We start from the raw sequence: 6,544 nt of genomic DNA, 5'->3' as shown, positions 1-6,544 counted from the left end.
GGAAAGCACACCCTGGGTTTGATCCCCAGTACAAAAAAAGAATGCCAAAATAAAAGTTAAGCTCAAAAACCATTTTTAATGATGCATCAGAACCTAGAGCTGAGATAGGAGGGAAGCAGGCTGTTCCCGATTCTAGGATCGGAGCCTCCACCCGGCACCGAGAAGTCAAAGGCAGGGCAGGCCAACACCTCCTGACTTTCCAACCAGTGGAGGCCCCTCAGGAGAAGAGGAGCCCAAGTGCCCTCCCCTGCAAAGTCAGCAGGGGAGGCCTGTCCGCACCAGGCCTCTTGCTGCTGCTGCCGCTTCCCAGACAGCAGCCCTCCCTGGGCAGCCTGACAAGCACCTCCGCCCCTACAGGCAGCGCCTGCAGAAGTAAGCAGGTGTCTCAGCAACACCAGCCAAAAGAAACAGGCCAGGATAGGAATGCTAGAGCTCTGGGAACTGGGTCACCTCAGAACCGCAGCCCACACACGCGGGCTGGGATGTACTTCTCCACAGAGTGCCGCTCCTGGTTAATGACAGGGAAGGCCTAGGTAGGACTCCGAGTCTCCTAACGTACATCCAGCTCTGGAAAACTGGAAGATGACTCGCCAAACCAAGAGCCAGGAGCCTCATAGCTTAAAGAGAAAAGACCAATAAAAGATGTCAACGTGGAGGTGAATCAGATGTCGGAATTAGCATACAAGGCCTTGAAGCAACCATCACAAGAATACTTTAACAAGCAATTATAAATTATCTTGAAACAAATGAAAAAATCTTTAAAAATTGAGAAAAAAAAATTCAATGTAATCCAATGAAAACCCTAGACGTTTTTTTTTAAGAACCAAATGGAAATTATGGAACTGAAAAATACAATAAACCAAAACTTAAAAATATTAAAAAGCCGTATGAATATCACAGAGGAACCACAACAACACAATCCATGGCCTGGGAAAGCAGAACAGGTCACTAACGCAAACAACAGAGAGAAAGAAAAATTGAACACAGCCTCACGAACTTAGGGAGCTTTTTCCTTTTTTGGTGGTACTGGGGTTCCCGGAAGCCCTTCTAACCCCGGGCTACACTCCCAGGCCTATTTATACTTTTTCTTATTTGGAAACAGGGTCTCTTAAGCCAGCGAGGCTGGCTTCGAACCTGCGCGATCCTCCTGTCTCCGCCTCCCAAGCGCGGGGATGACGCGCGCGCCACTGCGCCCGGCCTTATGGAACTCTTTTTTAAGTCCAACTTTTGTTCCATTGGAGTCCAAGTAGAGAAGAAGCTAAGTGCAGGCTGAAAAAGAGTTTAAGAAGTAATTACAGAAACTTCCAATATGTGGTGAAAAACATAAGCCTACTCATTGAGAAGCTTAGGAGCCCAACAACATAAACCTGATGAAACATGTTACACACATAATAATTAAAGTCCTGAAAACCAATGGCAAAGCAAAAGCATTGAACGTGGATGTAGGGAAACACGGGGTTGCACGAAGGGAAGAACCGTCGGAAAGAGCAAACCATGAAGGCCGGGGTGGTGCACGCCTGGAATCTCAGCACTTGGGAGGTGGAGATAGGAACCACAGGCTTGTGGCCAGCCTCGGCAACTAAGCAAAGCTCTCAGCAACTTAGCGAGACTGTTTCAGAGATGGCCAGGGCGGGGTGTGGTGGTGCACACCTGTACTCCCTGTACTTGGGAGGCCGAGACAGGAGGACTGCAGGTCGGCCAGCCTCAGCTACTCAGTGAGGCCCTCCGCAAATTACTGAGACTCTGTTTCAAACTAAAGAATGAAAAATAGGTCTGGGGGTGTATCTTGGAGGTAGAATGCCCCTGGGGATATACCTGAGAAGTAGAACACCCCTGAGTTTCACCCCCAGTATCAAAAAAGCAGAGCCACAGATTGTTCAGAGTGATTTTTTCAAGAAACTGACCCAACTTTATGTTGTCTAAAGGAAGCTCACTAGCCTGATGCTAGAAGTAAGTTAAAAATTAAAAGAAGGGCGGGCATGGTGGGCATACTGCAACCCCAGCATTCGGAGGTGAGACCGGAGGACCACGGTTCGTGGACAGCCTCAGCTACTTAGGCCCTCCGCAACTCAGTGAGACCCTGTTTCAAAATAAAGAATAAGCCGGGCGTGGTGGCGCACGCTTGTAATCCCAGCGCTTGGGAGGCTGAGACAGGAGGATCGCACAGGTTTGAAGCCAGCCTCGGCTACTGAGTGAGGCCCTGTTTCTAAATAAAATATAAAATAGGTCTGAGAGTATAGCCCAGAGGTAGAAAGCCTCTGGGTTCCACCCCCAGTACCACCAAAAAAATAAATAAATAAATAAATAAAAAAGAATAAAAAATAGGGCTGGGGGTGTGGCTCAGAGGTAAAATGCCCCTGGGTTCCATCCCCAATACCACAAAAAAAAGAAATAAAAAAAGAAAGAAAGAAGAAAGAAGGAAAGAAGAAAGAAAGAAAGAAGGAAGAAAAGAAAAGAAAGGAAAAGAAAAGAAAAGAAAAAAGAAAGGAAAGGGTATGGTGGCTCATGCTTGTAATCCCAGCATTCAGGAGGCTGAGACAGGAGGATCACAGGTTTGCAGCCAGGCTCAGCAACTTAGCAAACCCCTCCACAGTTTAGTGACACCCTGTTTCAAAATAAGATGGTTGAGCCGGGCCTGGTGGTGCACGTTTGTAGTCCCAGCACTTGGGAGGCTGAGACAGGAGGATCACACAGGTTGGAAGCCAGCCTCAGCTACTGCGTGAGGCTCTCAGCAACTTAGTGAGACCCTGTTTCCAAATAAAGTATAAAAATGGTTGGGGGTGTAGCTCAGAGGTAGAATGCCCCGGTGTTTGATCCCAATAGCACAAGAAAAAAAAAAATCTCTTTGGCTATTGTAGTTCAGCATTTACAAGCCCCAGCGCACGCGTGCACGCGCACACACACACGCACACGCGCACACACAGGCGCACACACGCGCGCACACGCACGTACACACACACGCACGCGCACACACACACGTACGCGCACACACACACACACACACACACCCCTCTGTATTTTATCTCTATAAAGAAAAATAGAAGCTGGGCGTGGTGGCACACACTTGTCATCCCAGTATTCCGGAGGCTGAGAGAGGAGGATCCTAGTTCTCGGCCAGCCTCAGCTACTTAATGAGGCCCTTTGCAACTCAGTGGGATCCTGTTTCAAAATAAAAAATAAAAAATAGGGCTGGGGGTGTGGCTTGGAGGTAGGATGCCCCTGGGTTCCATCCCCAGTACCTTAAAAAAAAAAAAAAGAAAAATAGAGACCCACATACATATATACCTATATACTGGCTCCTATTGGTTCTGTTTCTGTAAAGAAGCCTGACACATATGCCGGGCTTGGTTGCACACACTTGTAATCCCCCGCGCTTGGGAGGCGGAGACAGGAGGATCGCACAGGTTCGAAGCCAGCCTTGCTGGCTTAAGAGACCCTGTTTCTAAATTTAGCCGGGCGTGGTGGCGCACACTTGTAATCCCCCGCGCTTGGGAGGCAGAGACAGGAGGATCGCGCAGGTTCGAAGCCAGCCGCGCGCGCTGGCTTAGGAGACCCTGTTTCCAAATAAAAAATGTAAAAATGGGTCTGGGAGTGTAGCCCGGAGGTAGAATGGCTTCCAGGAACCCCAGTACCACCAAAAAAAAAAAAAAAATTTAAAAATGCAAAAATAGGTCTGGGAATGTAGCCCGGAGGTAGAAGGGTTCTAGCCCAGAGGTAGAAGGATTCCATCCCCAGTACCACCCAAAAAAAAAGAATCCTGACACATACAAAGAAGAGAGACAGAGAGGAGATGGATATCCAATCGTCCTGTCAGCACTATCACAGCTATAACCTAAAAGATCGACTATGTAACTTAGAGAAGATTTATTTTCTTATGGTTTCGGGCTCAGTCCATGGAGCCTGGGGCCTGGGGATCTCAGGGCATGGCAGTGGGGGTTGGAGAAAGAGCACACGGGCTGTTCTCCTCACATCATGGAGGCTGAAAGCGAGAGGGGGGCCGTGGAAGGGGGAACTCTGTATGTGATTTCCAAGGCCGCACCCCCAGGGGCCACCCCCCCAGCCACACCCTATGGCCCACCACCACCCAGGGAGTCCATCACAACTGACTTATCCGCTTCTGGGATTACAACCCTCATGACTCAATTACATCAGCTCCAAACAGAAGTGAGCTCTTGTGGACGTTTTATATCTAACTAACATTCTGCCCCTGGTCCCGAAAGAGCTCCCAGCTCAGAATGCAAATGCATTTCGCCCTCTGCGAGAGTTCCCAAAGTCTTAACAGTTCCAGCATTGCTGAAAAGTCCCCAAGTCCAAAGCTCCTCTGAGATTCAAGGTGAACTCTTGTGTGCCCAGCTCCGCTTCTGGCATCCATGCACATGGTGGTGAGACGTGATCTCCAAGGGCCATGGCAGGCCTAGTCCATGACCTGGCTGACTGCAACGGGCCGTTATTGCCTGCCTCTTCCAGCCCGGCTCCATGCTCCCAGAGAGCAGCCTTTCCTCATGGTTGTTCCAAGTTTCCGGTGTTTCTAAATCTTGGATAGTTTTTCTTGCAACATTGGCTTCACCCTCGTAGCTTCACAAAGTGCCCCATCTGCGCCTGCTTGCAGGGATTCCAAGCCCGCCACACGTTGGCTTCTGGGGCCCTCCTCTGAAATCGGAGGGGAAGCCTCCATGGCTCCTATTTTCTAGCAAAGCTAGCACTATGTGGGCTCTGAGATGGACTGCCAACAGAAAAAGTAACACCCTCCTTAATCATTGCTGCCGGCCTTTCCAATACCAACCCCTAAGTCTGCCACCACTGGCCCCAAGTCCATCTGGACTGCCCCTCGCTCCAAGTCCCCTTGCCGCCTCCATCATGGCCACACTCTCTCCTTCCTTCCAGCCATCTTCCTTTCTTCCATGACATCACGTCTCTGAGCTCCATCTTACACATGCGTTTCTGGCCAGACAGCCAATCTATGAAGTCTCTCTGCTTCACTTTCCGCTTTAGAAATTCAGTGTTCAGTTTGCTGAATGCTGACATCAATATCCATAATGCAGCTTAGGTGTTTTGCTATTTGGATATTTCCTCTGCCATTTTACGTAGCCCACCATTTTTAAATTTGGCCTCACACAAAGTTTCAGGCCACAGGCAAAATACAGATACATTATTTGCCAAAATTGTAATACACATGATGTGTACTCCAGGTCCTTTTGGAGTCATCTTTGCCCTCTATAATCTGAGCACAAACTCCACCTTTCTAGCCACATTCTAGTTCTTCCAATTTCCTCTCACAAACCAGTTCCAAAAACTCACAATCCATGTGGTCAGACTTATATACAGCAGCACCCCCACTCCTGGTACCATTGTTTGTTCTAGTCAGCATTCTTGCAGCTATAATCTAAAAGGCTGAGCCTGTAATTTAGAGTAAAAAAGATTTACGTTCTTATAGTTTTAGACTCAGCCTGTGTTAGGCTGGGGATTGCAAATTTCAGGGCACAGTAGCAGCAGCTGAAGGAGCACAGGGGCCATGTTCTTACATCATGGAGGCTGGAGCAAGCGAGTGAACTGGAGGAAAACGAACCATTTATATAATCTCCAAGGCCACATCCCCGGGGACCACCTCCTACAGCTGCACGCTACTGGGAGTACAGCCCGAAGGTAAGAAGCCTTGGGTTTCATTCCTAGTACCACAAAAATAAAATAAAAAATAGGGCAGGGTGTATAGGTCAGAGGTAGAATGCCCCTGGGTTCCATTCCCAGACCCGCAAAAAAAAAAAAGTGAATTCATAATTTTAAGAATAAAAGAAAGAATGAAGGAAAAGAAAGAACAAAGGAAACAATAAAAGAAAAGAAACCTTCAGGTCTAGATGACCTCACTTGAGAAAATTTCCAGACATTTGAATAAGAATTGTTTGATGAGTTCTACAAAGTCTTCTTTAGAAAATTGGAAAGAAGGGAATCGATCTCAACTCATTTCATGAAGCTACTCATACAATAACAAGACCAAAGACAGCAGCAAAAGTAAGACGACAAATCACTGCCACTTGTGAATACAGGCACCAACCCCTGAACAAGTACTAGGAAATATATATCAACATTATATTAAAAATTACACACTATAACCAAATACGAGTATTCTAGGGCTGCAAATCTGGTTCAATAGTAAAAAATAAATTAATGTAATGCTGGGTGTGGTGGCACATGCTTGTAAGCCCAGCATTTGGGGGGGCTTTTGCAACTCAGTGAGACCCTGTTTCAAAAATAAAAAGGACTAAAAAAAAATGGGGCTGGGGGTGTAGCTCAGACATAGAATGCCCCTGGGTTCCATCCCCAGTACCATAAAAAAATTAATCAATTAATTAGCTAATTAATGTAACCCACCATTTTAACAGTCAAAAACAGTTCAAAATAGAAAAATGATATGGTTGTATCAATTGATGTAGAAAAGACACCTGACAGAATCCAACACTCATTCATGAAAACAGCTCTGAGAAAAATGAGAATAAAGGGAATTGGAAAACCAGGTATGGTGGCACATGGCTTGTAATCCCAGTACTTA

The sequence above is a fragment of the Muscardinus avellanarius genome (assembly GCF_963383645.1).
Source record: "Muscardinus avellanarius genome assembly, chromosome: 11".
In the NCBI taxonomy this organism is placed as follows: domain Eukaryota; kingdom Metazoa; phylum Chordata; class Mammalia; order Rodentia; family Gliridae; genus Muscardinus; species Muscardinus avellanarius.
Note: the sequence above shows the minus strand (reverse complement) of the source record.